The sequence below is a fragment of the Podarcis cretensis genome (assembly GCF_951804945.1).
Source record: "Podarcis cretensis genome assembly, chromosome: Z".
In the NCBI taxonomy this organism is placed as follows: Eukaryota; Metazoa; Chordata; class Lepidosauria; order Squamata; family Lacertidae; genus Podarcis; species Podarcis cretensis.
Genome location: NC_137184.1, coordinates 42,224,847 through 42,239,412, shown reverse-complemented (window position 1 = coordinate 42,239,412; position 14,566 = coordinate 42,224,847). Strand labels below are relative to the sequence as shown.

General features: G+C 43.2%; 1 protein-coding gene across 15 annotated transcripts in view; it reads left to right on the top strand.

The window, feature by feature from the left end:
• MAMLD1 (mastermind like domain containing 1) overlaps positions 1–14,566 on the top strand; it is a 120,078-nt gene that overhangs the window by 15,570 nt on the left and 89,942 nt on the right. The gene's annotated exons all lie outside the window — the stretch shown is intronic.

Here is a 14,566-nt window from a genome sequence, read left to right as displayed (position 1 = left end):
GACACAGTAGGAAAGCTATAATCACTGCTGAAGTCTAGATTTGTATGTTTTCAGAGGTGGTGGTATGCAACAGAAGTGAGCCAAGCAAGAGGAGAATGATTTGTTCTGGTTCTGGTTCATGGTGCTTCTGTGACTCCTATGCAAGCATAATTTTAACCATGGTTTGTTTTTCCCAAACTACGGTTGAATATCATGTCTGACAACACCTGATACATGTTCTAGGCAGTTTCCCTGTCTTCCCAGCTCTCTGCTTGCAAAGCAACAAGCCACTTTTGTGGGTGTCTTCCTCTATATTAGTGGGATAGGAGAGCTGAAAAATATGTCACATCCGGCAACCAATGTGCCCCTTTGGTTTCAGAGAGTATGTGGGTAGCAGTGTAAAAATTTTCATGGCCCTCCAGTGGCCATGGTGACTCATTTACCAGAAGTAATGTATTTAGCATTAACTGGAAGTGTATACTCAATTCTGACCAAACTAAGCCACCTAGAGCAAAATATAAATCCAGGGGGCTTAGTTTGGTCAGAATCAAGTACTGCATTTTTCGCTCTATAGGACGCACCTGACCATAGGACGCACCTTGTTTTAGAAAACACGAGGAAAAAAATTCTTCCCCTCTCTGCTCAGCGCCCCTTCAGCGAAGCGGCAGGAGAAACGGAGCCCCTTCTATTTCTCCTCCCGCTTTCCTGAAGGGGCTTTGCACAGCTCTCCCTCTCTGCTGAAGCCAAGAGAGTCTTGCTCTCCCGGCTTCAGCAAAAGGAACCCGAAGCCTGCAGAGCGCAGTGGGAACTCGTGCTGCGCTCCGAAGGCTTCAGGCGGCTATCCTTGAAGCCTGGAGAGCGAGAGGGGTCGGTTCGCATCGACCCTCTCGCTTTCCAGGCTTCAGCGAAAGCAACGCGAAGCCTCCGGAGCGCGGAGGGAGCGCTCCCTCTGCGCTTCGGAGGCTTCGCGTTGCTATCGCGGAAGCCAAGGAGCCTGCATTCGCTTCATAGGACGCACACACATTTCCCCTTAATTTTTGGAGGGGAAAAAGTGTGTCCTATAGAGCGAAAAATACGGTATATAGTTCCAGAGGTAACACTAAATACATTACTTCTGGTAAATCATCCATCACAGCCACTAGAGGGCCATGAGCTTTTTAGACTCATCTACCCATGTACTATCTGAAACCAAAGGGGAGCATTGGGGGGCAGCCAGGAGAGAAGAATAAACATGTGTAGAGAATAATGTGGACCACCTTCTGCTTTTCAGCACATACTGCCGCAATTAGCTGAAAAGCAGAAGGTGGTCCACATTATTCTCTACACATGTTTATTCTTCTCTCCTGGCTGCCCCCCACCCTACACAGACACACATCTTCAGAGGATAAAAATATAAGACACTTTCTTTTAGTAAATCAGACTTATTTTCTTAAGCCTGCTGAATCAGGCCAGTGCCCCATCTACCATCTAGTCCAGCATGTCACAGTGGCCAACCAAATGCTTATGAGAAGCCTTGCAAGCTGGACATTAGACATGGCCCTGTTCTGGAGTATCTTCTTTTAACTGGAACTGCCAGGCAATGCCAGGAGTTCATGCATGCTTCCACTGCCCTTCTCTTACCATTTTTTGACACACACAAAATGCTCATTGTGTTCCAAGCTTAGCTTTAGCCAATCCTACCTGCTGGAGTTCACCTACTTTTATCGGAGACAATTTGTCTCACACAGACACACCCACCAAATTTGAGCAGGTAGTGCCAAATCGAACCTCATGTTACCTCTGCCCTTGATCATCCAGTTTAGCGAGTAATTATAAGGTAATGTCAGTCTATCAATAAGAATTAGCTTAATACCAACAGCTGCCAAATGAATTAAGTTGATGAGAGAGAGAGAGAGAGAGAGAGAGAGAAGACTACACCGGAACTCATAGGCTCTTACTAATTGCTTTACTTAAGCTTTTATAATGTGTAGCTAACCTGTGGCTCTATAGATGATGCTGGACTACAGCTCCCTGACCATTGGTGAAAGCTAATGGGGTTTGTAATCCCAACATCTCATAGAATCTCATGGAAGGGACCCTGAGGATCATCTAGTCCAACCCCTGCAATGCAGGAATATGCAGCTGGATTGAACCTGCAACCTTATTGAGTGTCCGTGTGTGTGTGTGTGTCCGTGTGTGTGCGTGAAAGAGAGAGAGAGAGAGAGAGAGGTATCTGCCTTATTTTTCCAAACTTAGTTCTGGTGGAGGGTTTTCTAATAACTAAACATGTTAGATGTTCAAACAAAGCATCCACTTCTTGGAAATCATGTCCTCCCTTAAAGAGGTCACGTGTTGCAGTCAGACCTGGAAACCGATCCCCTGTGTTGTGGGTGGGTAAAACTGGTCATCCACAACACCCAATTGGTAGGTCCCTTGATGCTGGGTTTAATCTGGCCAATGGGGTGCAGTCCAAATGGATCGAGGGACATATATATGCCCATGCATGTGACCCAGAGCTTCCTCTTTCAACACGTGCATTTGGAACACCCGCCCACCTCTCCCTACTTTTAGGGCATTTTGCGCTTGACCTTGCTATGCTGTCATGTGTCGTCTGTCATTGGGACAGGGGCACAGCAGGAATTTTCCCCACTTGGCTGATTGGCTGTTGCCATTTGGGTTTCGCCTGCCACAACTTGTAAGGTTGCGGATAGGTTCAAGTGATAGGGATGGGAGAACGCTCTCGCCATCCCTATGTGAAGCGTATTCCTTTAAAGAAATCCAGGGACTCAAATGGTTTGGTCAACCTCCGAGAGGGGGTTGTGCCCATGTCTGAGTCCAGGGGGACATCTGGGTGGCGGGAGATAGTCTGTTCCCGATTTTTCACTTATCCAGGTGTTGACTGACCTATGCTGGAACCCTGGGTCAGCGCTACCTGCATGGCAGGGAGCTAGTCGAACCGGAGCCTATGCAACCATTCACTTTCTGTCATCAATAAAGTTGTGGCCTAAATTCTGCTAAAAACCAAAACTAAAATTTGGGTCAAGTGTGAATTTATATAGGGGGGAGGTTTCTGGGTCTGAATACGCAAACTTTGCAACAAATCCCGTATATTTCAGGAAAGGAGGTACTGTACATTACTATATAGTGGAACCTCGGTTGTCGAACATAAACCATTCTGGAAGACCGTTTGACTTCCGAAACGTTCTACAACCGAGGCGCAATTGCTGGTCGGCAAAATCCATTGAAAAAAATGGAGAAATGTACCTCAGAAGCTGTCCGACTTCCAAGGCACGTTCGAAAATGGAAGCATTCACTTCCAGATTGTCGGCGTTCAACTGCTTTACAATTTGTAAAAAGACAGCGGTGTAATTGTATTGCCTACTTTAAACTGACCAGTAGTGGCTCTCTGGGAATCTTTTCCCACCCTAATGTGTGTCACACCCCCAGTGTTAGAAATTAGCCAGGCGCATTTTACACGTGGCTTCTGACCACTTTTGACTAAGTGAAGATGACTTGGCGCCAGGATGGCGCTTGGCATCTCCACCATTGGGAGGTGCATGCCTGGGGATCATTGGATCTGGACTGTTTTCACACACTAGTACCCCATCCTGTAGAATTCTATTGGTTATAGTTCATCTGCACAATTGGAATGAATTTCTGGAACCAAAATGCTTTTTCTTACAGCATGTAAAAAATATAGCAAAAAGAGGTCGGAATAGGCCAGTATATATGTGGACTGTCCCTGGATCAAGTGACTTTTCTTCTTTAAGTTCTCAAACTTTTTAACTTAGTACAAGGTTGCCACCTGAACTAGCCAGATGTTTTACTGGTAATCAATCACAGTCAGTCCCATCATTTAAAAAATAATACTTTGGAGCCGTCTTTCCCCAAAATGGCAACTAGACATTCCGTAACCTTAGTTTAAAGAGTCATTTGGCACCTAGCTTATATACTGTATCTGAGTTACTAACGCTGCCCACCACTGATGTGTAATCTGTGATGTGTAATCAAGACGGATGTTTGTCTACCATCACTCCTCTGCTCTTTGAGAATCCTTGATGGACTGCAGCCCAATGACAAAGTTTTCTCTTTATGTGAGTAAATAATTCCAGGATGTTTCTGTTGCAATAACAGGGGCCATTCACATTCAAGAAGTTACTGTGTTTTCCTCCGTGGAACTCAGAAACCAGAGAGATCAACCCTGTTAAATGTGTTTACATGATCGTTATATTCCAGGTTGAACCAAAGGTGCCTGATCTTGGCAAAGGCAAGTCTGCCTGTCTGACGCTTCCCACTCATCTCCGCCTCTGATTCATCCCTTAAACATATACACAGATTAGAGGTTGAATTGAGTTCAAGCATCGTTAACTCAGGATAACTGATTGTGTAAATGGGTCCCTGGTGGCAGGAAGTGTTTATGCAACTTACATAGCTAAGTGGGCTACATTAGAATTTGGAGTGAGTGGAAGGGCACTGCTAATTTACATATTTAGTTACATTTAATTGTTATTCCTGTACTGCTACCCAAACTCCACATAAGATGTGTCCTACTGTTTCAGAATTAAAAAGAAAAAAGAAAACAAAGGGGGGGGGGGAGAATTCTGTAAACTTCATGCCCCCATCCTCAGAATTGTGCAATCTTGTTAAAAAACTTTGATGGGCTGTGACTCCAGAGCTATAACAAAATACATAATAGATGATAGAATTGTAGAGTTTGAAGGGATGCTAGGGATCATCTAGTTCAGGGGTCCCCAAACTAAGGCCCAAGGGACTCGTTTATCCGGCCCGCGGCATGCCCCGCTGCTCTCTGCCACCACCCACTCTTACCGGCACTGTGCTGTGCGGCTGCCCACTTCTGGGTTGGAGCACCAGAAGTAGCTTGTGCGCATACGCAAGCGTTATTTCTGGTGCACATCTGGGTTGGAGGAGGCCCGTGCACATACGCACAAGCACATTCCCGTGCTCCTCTGACCCGGAAGTGTGCCGGAAATAGTGTGTGTGCACGCGTATGGGTATGCGCTCCCCTGCCCTTTGGCCCACCGTGTGATTGGTGCTGGAGACCCCGGCCCAAGGCGTGGTAAGTTTGCTGACCCCTGATCTAGTTCATGGGTAGGCATGAGGCTCGGGGCCCGGATCCGGCCCAATTGCCTTCTCAATCCAGCCTGCAGACGGTCTGGGAATCAGCGTCTTTTTACATGAGTTGAATGTGTCCTTTTATTTAAAATGCATCTCTGTGTCTGAGGGACAGTGGACTGGCCCCCTGCTGAAAAAGTTTGCTGACCCCTGTTCCAGTTCAACCCTTTGCAATGCAGGCATATGCAGTTGTCCTATATGAGGATCAAACCTGCAACCCAGAGCACCACTCTCTAACCGACTGAGCTATAATTCTCAAACTGAGCTCTATATTTTCTGTAATTTCACCCCCAAAGTTACTACCATTCTGGTTTCCAATTACTTTCCACAGCACATCTTATCCAGGAACGCACTGATTTTAAAAAAGAAAAAAAAAATGGGATTTTTTTTGGAAGACTGCTTTTTAATGACTCTTAGTGCTCCCCTAAAATATATTGGGATGGCTGCATGTCATTTGTAAGCATCCAGCATAAAGCTGCATCAGAGGCTCATGTCAGCCCAAGTTGTTGATTCTGAGCTGATTACAGTGCCTCTCGTAATTGCACTGCACTGTAACTTAGCATTGTTTTTTCAGGAGGTCTAGATGTGGCTGTTGGGCTTTTGAAGCCTTTCCCCAATTGCTTACATCTCCACTCCTTTGTGTGAAGATTGACAAAGTGCATTACAGCTGCAAATGGTCTTTGTGCCTAATTCTGCAAGACTGGCGAGCTCCCGTGCACTGCTTTGTGAAGAGGTCCTGGATTTACTAAGCCGCTTGTCTGTCAGGGATTAATTTAACCTCTAATTACTACATTTTCTTCACAGTTTGCTACACATGAGCATGTTATAACAAAAACACAATGAGGGATGTGGTCTTACTTAGCTGTGGCTCTGGAATTAATTTAGAGGGTATAAAGTCAAACCTAACATACTTGGTGCTACAATATTTGTGCTGATTAAAGAATATAATCTTAATTTTCTAATGATTCCAGCAGCAGTAGAGCAAATAGCAGTAGCCTTTTTCTTTTTTTGGCTTGATGGAAAAGCAGCTCAGCAAAGACTCATTCTGCCTCAATCTGCTTAGGGATCGCTATGTAAACCTATCGCTACACTTGGTTTTATTGTTCTTTCTTATATGGCTGGTTCTTCTTTCTGTACAAGAGATTATATCTTATGTTCAAAGCTAAACATTTTAGATATGTTTCTAAACCGTTGCAGCCACACTGATAAGGCGGAAGTCTCTTCACCTTTGGGGACTTGAGACTTTTTTTTAAAAAAAAAAAAGGGAAGGAAGTTTTAGGTTTTAATGAATCGTGCTGCATGTTTTATTTGCAGATCTTTTTAGCTTTTCTGCCTTTTCGTCAAGTTCTGAGAGTGAAGGGCTTTGGAGAAAACACGTGATATATATATATTGTAACCCAGCTTTATTTCTGCACATCTCTTCTTCATTGATGGAGGAAAGCAGTATATGAATTGTTAAAAGTAAATTTTAGATTTTCAAAACATAACTAAGAATATCTTTTTATTCTTAGCTATGTTTTGAAAATCTAAAATTTGCATTTAACGATTCACATCCTACTTTCCTCCGTCAATGAAGAAGCTAAAGAGATGTGCAGAAATGAAGCTGGGTTACGATATCAAATTGCAACACTAAATGCAAGTGGAAAGAATACAAAAAACTTAGAAAGTGCAAAAGCAGATTCAGCAGTACCAGTAACCACTCCTGGAAGTTCACAGAGCTTCTCGCTGTCATCTCCTTAACCCATTTTGAACAGATACATTATTTTTAATAGCATTGCATAGAGAGTATATATAGCACGTCAGTCCTTCAGTGGCAGGGAATATTCCTTACATGTCAAATATCTCTGGTTTAATCCTTAGTTAAGAACATAAGAAGACTCTGCTGATTCTGGCCAGTAGCCCATCTAGTCTAGCATCTTGCTCTCATGGTGGCCAACTAGCTGCCTATGAGAAGCACACAAAAGAAGGACATGAGCTACAACACACTTCCCAAGTGTGATTCCTAGCAACTGGCCATGGAACACAGTTATAGCAGAAAGTAAGAGAAATGGAGTGGCTCTACCTAACTTTGATTCTGCCCCACTCACTGCCAGGGCGAGGCCTACAGATTTTTGTCTGAGAAAAGGTTGATGACCCTTGCTGAAGATGGGTCTCTGGTGTCCATGGCCTGGTTTGTACACCACATACCCGTCAACTGGCCCGGAAAAACTGGGACATCCTGGTTTCCCCCCACAAGAGCACAGAGGCTATTTTGGGTGCCTTGCTCTTAGACAATTTCGGGCCAAGATCTTGCCCTGAAAAGAAGCATTGGGGGTGTCCCACAATCTCTTGCAGTGCCCCAAAATGTGTGTTTTTGGGCACCATGCCTGTAAAAAGCACCTTTTATTTCTGTTGTCAAAGTTCAAAGGCAGGGGGCAGCAAACTTTTTCAGCAGAGGGCCGGTCCACTGTCCCTCAGACCTTGTGGGGGGCTAGACTATATTGGGGGGAGGATGAACAAATTCCTAAGCGCCACAAATAACCCAGAGATGCATTTTAAATAAAAGGACACATTTTACTAATGTAAAAACACCAGGCAGGCCCCATAAATAACCCAGAGATGCAATTTTAATTAAAAGGGACACATTTTACTCAAGTAAAAACATGCTGATTCCCAGAATGTCCATTGGCCGGATTGAGAGATCTGGCCCCTGGGCCTTAGTTTGCCTACCCATAGTCAAAGGGATTGTCTATAAAGGTGGACAACCTTTCTTTTTTTTTTCTGTCAAGGGTCATATTTCCTCAGTGGAAATTTCGCAGAGGGGTGTAACCTGCCAGTGGTGAACAGAGCCAGAGCTGAAGATGATCTGAGATAGTGACAAAAGTGGTCTGGATTAAGTAACCTGGAATAAGGACCCTCCCCCCACCTTCAATTTTCACCATGGCTACCTCAGATTGGCATCCAATGGTTTAATCAAGAAGGAAGGAACAAACTGATGGGATGGAAGAATGGGGTGGCTTTAGGAGGTGTCAGAGACTTCATAAAATTAGGTTGTCTGCAGGTTTCCCACCTGTTATATAAAGAGAAGTAGGCAATTCTAATTCAGGTTAATATATGGAAAACAAAACAAAAGATTTCTATTCTGCACGTTCCTCTGTTTGTCATCCTGGAATAAAATGATTTTGTGGGCATTCAGTGGATCTGCATTATGGGAACACCTCTCTCTCTTTTTGGCAGAGGAATCCTCTACTGTTACTAGAAGGGCGGGGGGAGGCTAGCGAATGAACACATTTCCAGGCCTGCATCTTAATGACTGACCTTCAGGGTTAAATTTCCACAGGTGACCAAGCTAAGTGGGCTCCAGTTCCGTATCATTCCACTCAACCCCTAAAAGCAATCTTCCAATACGGTTAGATAATTGTTTCCAAATAGCTATCAGGTACTCATCTGGTACAGTCAGCAGAAGGATACAGAACTGATAGCGGATTTAATTCAATTTTGTTCTTTCCAGCTGCTTCTGCTTTTGTTAGAGTGCTCTGAACAGTTTCCTCATATGAAAGCAATTGCTGCATTCTTTTAGTTTTTTAGAAACCAAGTAGATTAAGTGATCCTGGTTTTTATTCTTATTAATTTTTTTTTTTTACTTACTAGACTTTCTCCAGCTTGCTCCTTTAGGATTGCTTGTGTTTTCTTAACTTACCCTTAACTTATCCCTTTCCATTTTTCCAAAATCACAAGGGCTACAAAAACAGCTCCGTTCAATGCAGCCATCAGAAACTCAGGCCAAAGGGGTTGATCTTTGGCTGCCCAGTGATGACTCATTGGGATGGAATTTCTGCTCCTCCCTTGCCAAAGAGTGCAACTTACTCCAAAAGGAGCAAGTATCTGTTTTTGATGCTGCTGCTGCTGCTTTTAAATGCTTTGCATTGCTGATTTAAAGCCACAGGCTTCTGTCATGAGACCTTGTTCTACATGAGGAGACAGTTGCAAAGTTTCTTTTTATGTGTTCAGCCAAAATGAATTTAAAAGATAAACATATTATCCATGCTCAAGTAGACAGGGCACCTGAGTCTTCTCCTAAGCGGGCCCTGCTGAGTCAAATGGGATGGGTGCCTATGCCAGAGCCAGGCTACCCATCAGTGGTGTGCAGTGAAATTTTCCATAGGGGAACAGTTAGGGTCAGAGGCGCCAGCTTACATAGGCTCCCTGGGCTTTGGGAAGGAAGCATCAGGCCTCGGACCCCTTTTAGAGACTTTGGGGGCATTTTTAAAAAATCCAGTGTTTCCTAGTGAGCATTTATGATTGCTTGGGGTGGGTAGGTCTTCAACCACTTGGCTAATAGAGTTGCATTTTGCTCAGGAAATAATCCAGTCTTAATGTATCAAAGTATATGGTAGAGCTGCTTTTCAGTTATAAAGAAGTCTTGTGTCAGCATTCCCAGCTTTTTTGCTTACCTGCCTGTCTGCAAAGCTCCACTGACAAGAAGTGACTTGCCGGTGCTGCTCGAAATTCCAGGCATTGTTTCTTGAAAACGAAATGCCACCCAAGGCACAGGTTCGGAAGTTGCATGCTTCCGTGTGCCATTGCGTCATGAGTAGCCTCTCTGTCATCTTCATGGTGTTCATTCCTCGCATTGGTTTGCCATGCATCCTCCGCCCAATCATATTTGCTCAGCAAATGAGGTTAATTAAGTGTATGTTTCATCACAGAACTATGAGAGTGCTCTTCATGATGCACAACATTATTTATTCATTGCATTTATAGCTCCCCTTTTTCTCCAAAGAGTTCAGTGTGGCATACAGGGTTCTCCCCCTCCTCATTTAGTCCCCACAATAACCCTGTGAGGGAGTGTTACAGGCCCAGGTTGGGATGGACTGTGAACTTTAAACAACAGCCTTGTAGTGTATGCCAATTTGATCCAAGTTTGAGACACGCACAACTCACAGATCTTTCTTTGAAAAAGGGAGCGCAAAGATCCCAGGATAAACAGCCAGACGACAAAAAAAAAAAAAAAAGGTTCAAAGCTTTTTTCTTTTGCTAACCAAATGTTACAGCCAGAGGGTTCTCTTGCTAATGAAGAGTAACCGTGGAAATGAGGGATAGAAATGGGAGTGAAGGAATTATTCTGGCTAGACAGACTAAAACTTAATTCGTACACACAAAGAACCGGTATTCTCACATATACACATACCAAGGTAATTAAGGCAAGAGTGCTCTGTGCTGTGTTATAGTTTAAAAATTGCTACTATGGCCTACTGAGCATTTTCCTGCACTGTGTTATATGAAATTGGGTGATAACCAACTCTGGAAAGCAGCTTGTCAATATGTTTTAGAATATTATTATTTTCCAGAACTGAGCTCTGCTTTGACTTTGAATGAGTGTCAGCTAAGGGATTGCCTCTTCTGGATAGAATCCCAAAGGGACCTGCAACTAATTAGAAACACCGAATTTTCCTCTGGGTATCCACTCATGAGAACAGAGCATTTTAGAGCTGGTTATCTGACCAAACTCTCACCAGTTTCCTTAAGAAAGGCCTTTATTGAGCTGTATTTCCAAGTGATGCCCACCGCAGTCTTGGATGGCCAAACACAGATGGACTCTGTATTTGTGGTCAACCCCAGGTGGAAGACATCACTCATTATCCGTTAGCCTGCAGCTTATATAGAGACCCAAGAGATTCTGAAACCTTTGTTCATGCAAGCAAATAGTTACACCCTGGCAGAAATGGTTCAGTTTCTTATGAGTGAGAATAATAGCTTTGTAATACAGAGTGGCTCTCTATGCACCGACTGCAGAAAAAAACCAGGAAAAAGGAGTTAGATAAAATTGCTATAAATAGTTATGATGATTTGGAGATTTAATCTGAAAACAAGCTGGATTTGAGTTTGTTGGTATCTCTGGTAACTTCTTGCTCTTACATTGTGGATGTTGGCTTATGTTATGTTCTGCATTGTTTTATTAATACTATCATATAAATATCGTATAAATAAATTTATGAAACTGAAACATCCCAAGGATCTGGGCTAGGGATCCTATAACAAGCAAAAATAAGAGGGAAATGTAAATGCTGCAGACAAGTGTCTCCTTGGGTTTTACTGATTTAGGTATTGTAATCCTTTTTTGTGAATTGTAATCCTTTTCCCAGTTGGCCTCCTCAGTTAACACTAGGTCTTCTTCACAATTGCCTTCACCATCCTAATTGGCTTCTCCAAATTGGTCCTGAGAGAGAACTGCTCACCTGTCTCGGTAGGTAAAAGTTATTTCCAATAGAATCCATAATGCCAATTGGCTTGTGAAAGCAGCACTCTTCTCTACCAAGGTCCAGGTTTGAATTGTCTCGATATTGTTATTTTGCATGCATGGAAGCATCCGCCATTTGTGTAGGGCCAAAGGTTAAAGTAGCAAAAGTCCAGATTGACTATGGATGTGAACTGTGATGCAAGCCATCTTGCTTACTTCTTAGCCCTCTGAAAGCAAAACCCATTCACACACAAAGATGCACACAAACATAATTTTCATTCCCTGCTTGCCATGCAATCGCTAAGGCTTGAATTATTTCTTATCGAAGTACATATATTCTGTTCTGAGAGGCTCACAACTTAAGTTTTCAACCCAGCTAGGTTAAAACACAGCTTTACTTAGCTGTTAAAAGGATAGAATAGTATAAATATGTTTGATACACATTTTAAAAGCATTGTATATGAATATATCATAAGCATAAATAAATGAAACAGTTGGCTGGCATCCCATCTGTCCCAAGAGACAATAGAATATGTCTCCAAGGGTCAAGTCAAACTGCTGCATTAGCAGCCCCAAAGCAACCTCCCTGGAGCGCAAGTCTGGGCAGCATGTATGATGGTCCTGGGCTACCCAGGTGACAAAGGCCTTCTCTTGGGCTCACTGGTGTGGTCCAAGGAAAGGCAAATCAATTCGTTTGGCACCACCTTGCCTGCAGGAGTTGCTGGAAGGAGGCACCATCCAGTCATCTTAGGGACTTCTCTTCGTATTTCTGTAGAGTTTACTCCTTAGCCATCTCCACTCCCAAAGGTATCCCACAAGGCAGCGTAGTTTCTTCCTGGATGGGCAGCCTTCCCAGATTGACAAGCCCCACCTGCCCCTCACTTCCCTCTATAGCACGTGCAGAAACCGCCTTCTTGACCGTTGGACCCACTACAGTCTCGTCTGCTCAATCCACCAGAGCCTGTCTTCACATGCAGGGGAAATCCCTAACTCACTCAGGGTTTGAGACCCATCGACTGCCCTCTTAGTAACTTAATAGATTGCCAAATACATAGCTTGGCCCTAGTGCTTCTGTGCATTAGGTTTGCCAACTTGTTGTTGTTGTTGTTGTTATTTAAAAAAAACAGATTTAGAAGTATAAATAGGAAATAATAGTAATGCAAAACCCAAACTCCCGCCCTCAAAATAGCACTCTTAAGTAATGTGCTATCTTAGCTTAAATGTCAAATGCTACATGACACAGCCTAAAATGTAACTCCATTGATTTTATTTGGGGCATTTGCTCCCCGCTCTCTAAGATTTAATAGGCTTTGTTGAAGTCAGGCAGACCAAAGTATGTGAGGCAACTTCTTAGAAAAGTCTAAAAAGTGATCCAGAGTGATATCATATTCCTGCTTGGGGCAACGCCGGTTGCAAGTCATTGTTTGAATAAGTCCATTTTAATGTGCATTGAAATCCAAAAAGGAAAATCTGGCGAATACAGCCCAGTCTAGTTGTATATGGAACATGTAAGGACAGCACAGTCTGGAGACCTCAATATTCTGACCTAATGCAGTTTTGGCCTGCAATGAGAACTGTTCTTTGTACTTTCAAAATGGCTTAAAATCTTCCAAACCAACATTTAAATAATCACATGTGTGGGGCTAATGATGCATCATCTAAGGTGACTTTATCCAAACAAACGAGGCAGCTGAAATGAAGGCTCATTGCTCTGTGAAAAGACCATGAGCTCTGTTCAGTAATAATACTGAAAATAAATAAGAATATGTTCAGAATATGTCTGCAGTTCCCCTGTTCTTTAATTCCAGTGATGTGGCTTATGCATCTGGCTCTGACCGGTAGCTCATTTGGGCAAAAGATTCCTGCATTCCAGGAGGTAGTACTACATGGCCCGTGTGCTTCCTTTCATGTTGATAACAATGTGAACTCTATATGCTCAGACCCCACATTTTCACTTAACTTTAGTGCTGTGTAAGTAGGGATTCTCTACTACGGATCCAAGTGGCTGGATAGCTCAGTTGGTGAGAGTGTGGTGCTGTCAACACCAAGGCAGCTGATTCGATCCCCATATGGGACTGCTGAATACTTCTTCATTGCAGGGGGTTGGACTAGATGATCCCATTACAACTCCACAGTTCTACGATTCTGTGACCAATCTTTCAAAAATAAGATAAATTCAAAGAGTTGTGATGTAGCAAGGGGCATCACAGGTTTTATGGGTTCCTGATGTTCTGCAATAAGGGATCATTCTTGACAATATGGGGATGTACGTTTAAAATGATAGCTTTCTGGTCTTTCTTGTTTCTTGTTTCTGGCATTTAAGTGTGCAGCCGGAGAAGCCATGACTCTATTTCCTTTCCTGTTTTCTTTATTCCTGTATTGGCTTGTTTGCTGGAACATCCTGTTGCCCCAAATGCTTACTTCCTTTTGGTTGCAAAAAAAGATGTTTGGGTTTGGCTTGAAGCAAAAAGAGAAGAAAGAGGCTGCACGAGAACTTTTTGTTTTCGATCAGAAGTGAATCTTGGTCAACAATCCCAGGAGGTAGATCAAGTTTAATTTCAGCTGAGAGTTATATGTCCTTCTTACATTAGTCATTAAAGTTAAGTGTTTCGACATTTCATGAAAGGAGGGAAGTGGAATATGAACTTTAGGATTAACTGATGAGACAACTTACTCTATACATGACTGCCACAGAAATGCCCCGCCTTTTCCACTTCCCTCCAGGCTGTCTAAAGCCTTTCAACTGTAATGGAGCAATTTGATTACTTTGTAGTGTTAAACTAAGAGGATAAATCTTGCTGCCTAGGGAGTGAGGAACCAGCCAAACAATCAGAACACAAACAAGCTAATGAATGGCCAGCATTTCTGCATAGAGTCCAGCAGGAACACAGTTCCTGGGATAGTCTGCTAGCAGCTATGCGTATTGGCCTCTTTTATTTTATTTTTTTGCTATGACTACTTTTATCATTCTTTGTAAATGGAGAGACTGTGTCAGCTTACAATGGATCATTATTGTACTCTGCTTTAGGGTGGGGAGGAGACTGAGGTGCAGAGGACTATTCTGGCCTGTTGCAGTTTAGAAACTTCCTAGCTGATCTCGCTTGACTAGAGCATAGGAATGGTGTTCAGCCTGGCGTTATCTCCTATGCACCCACATGCTCACAGTTCCCAATACAGGAGCAAATCTTTAACACTTTATAATAGGGGTTAAACTGGGACGCAGGTGGCGCTGTGGGTTAAAGCCTCAGCGCCTAG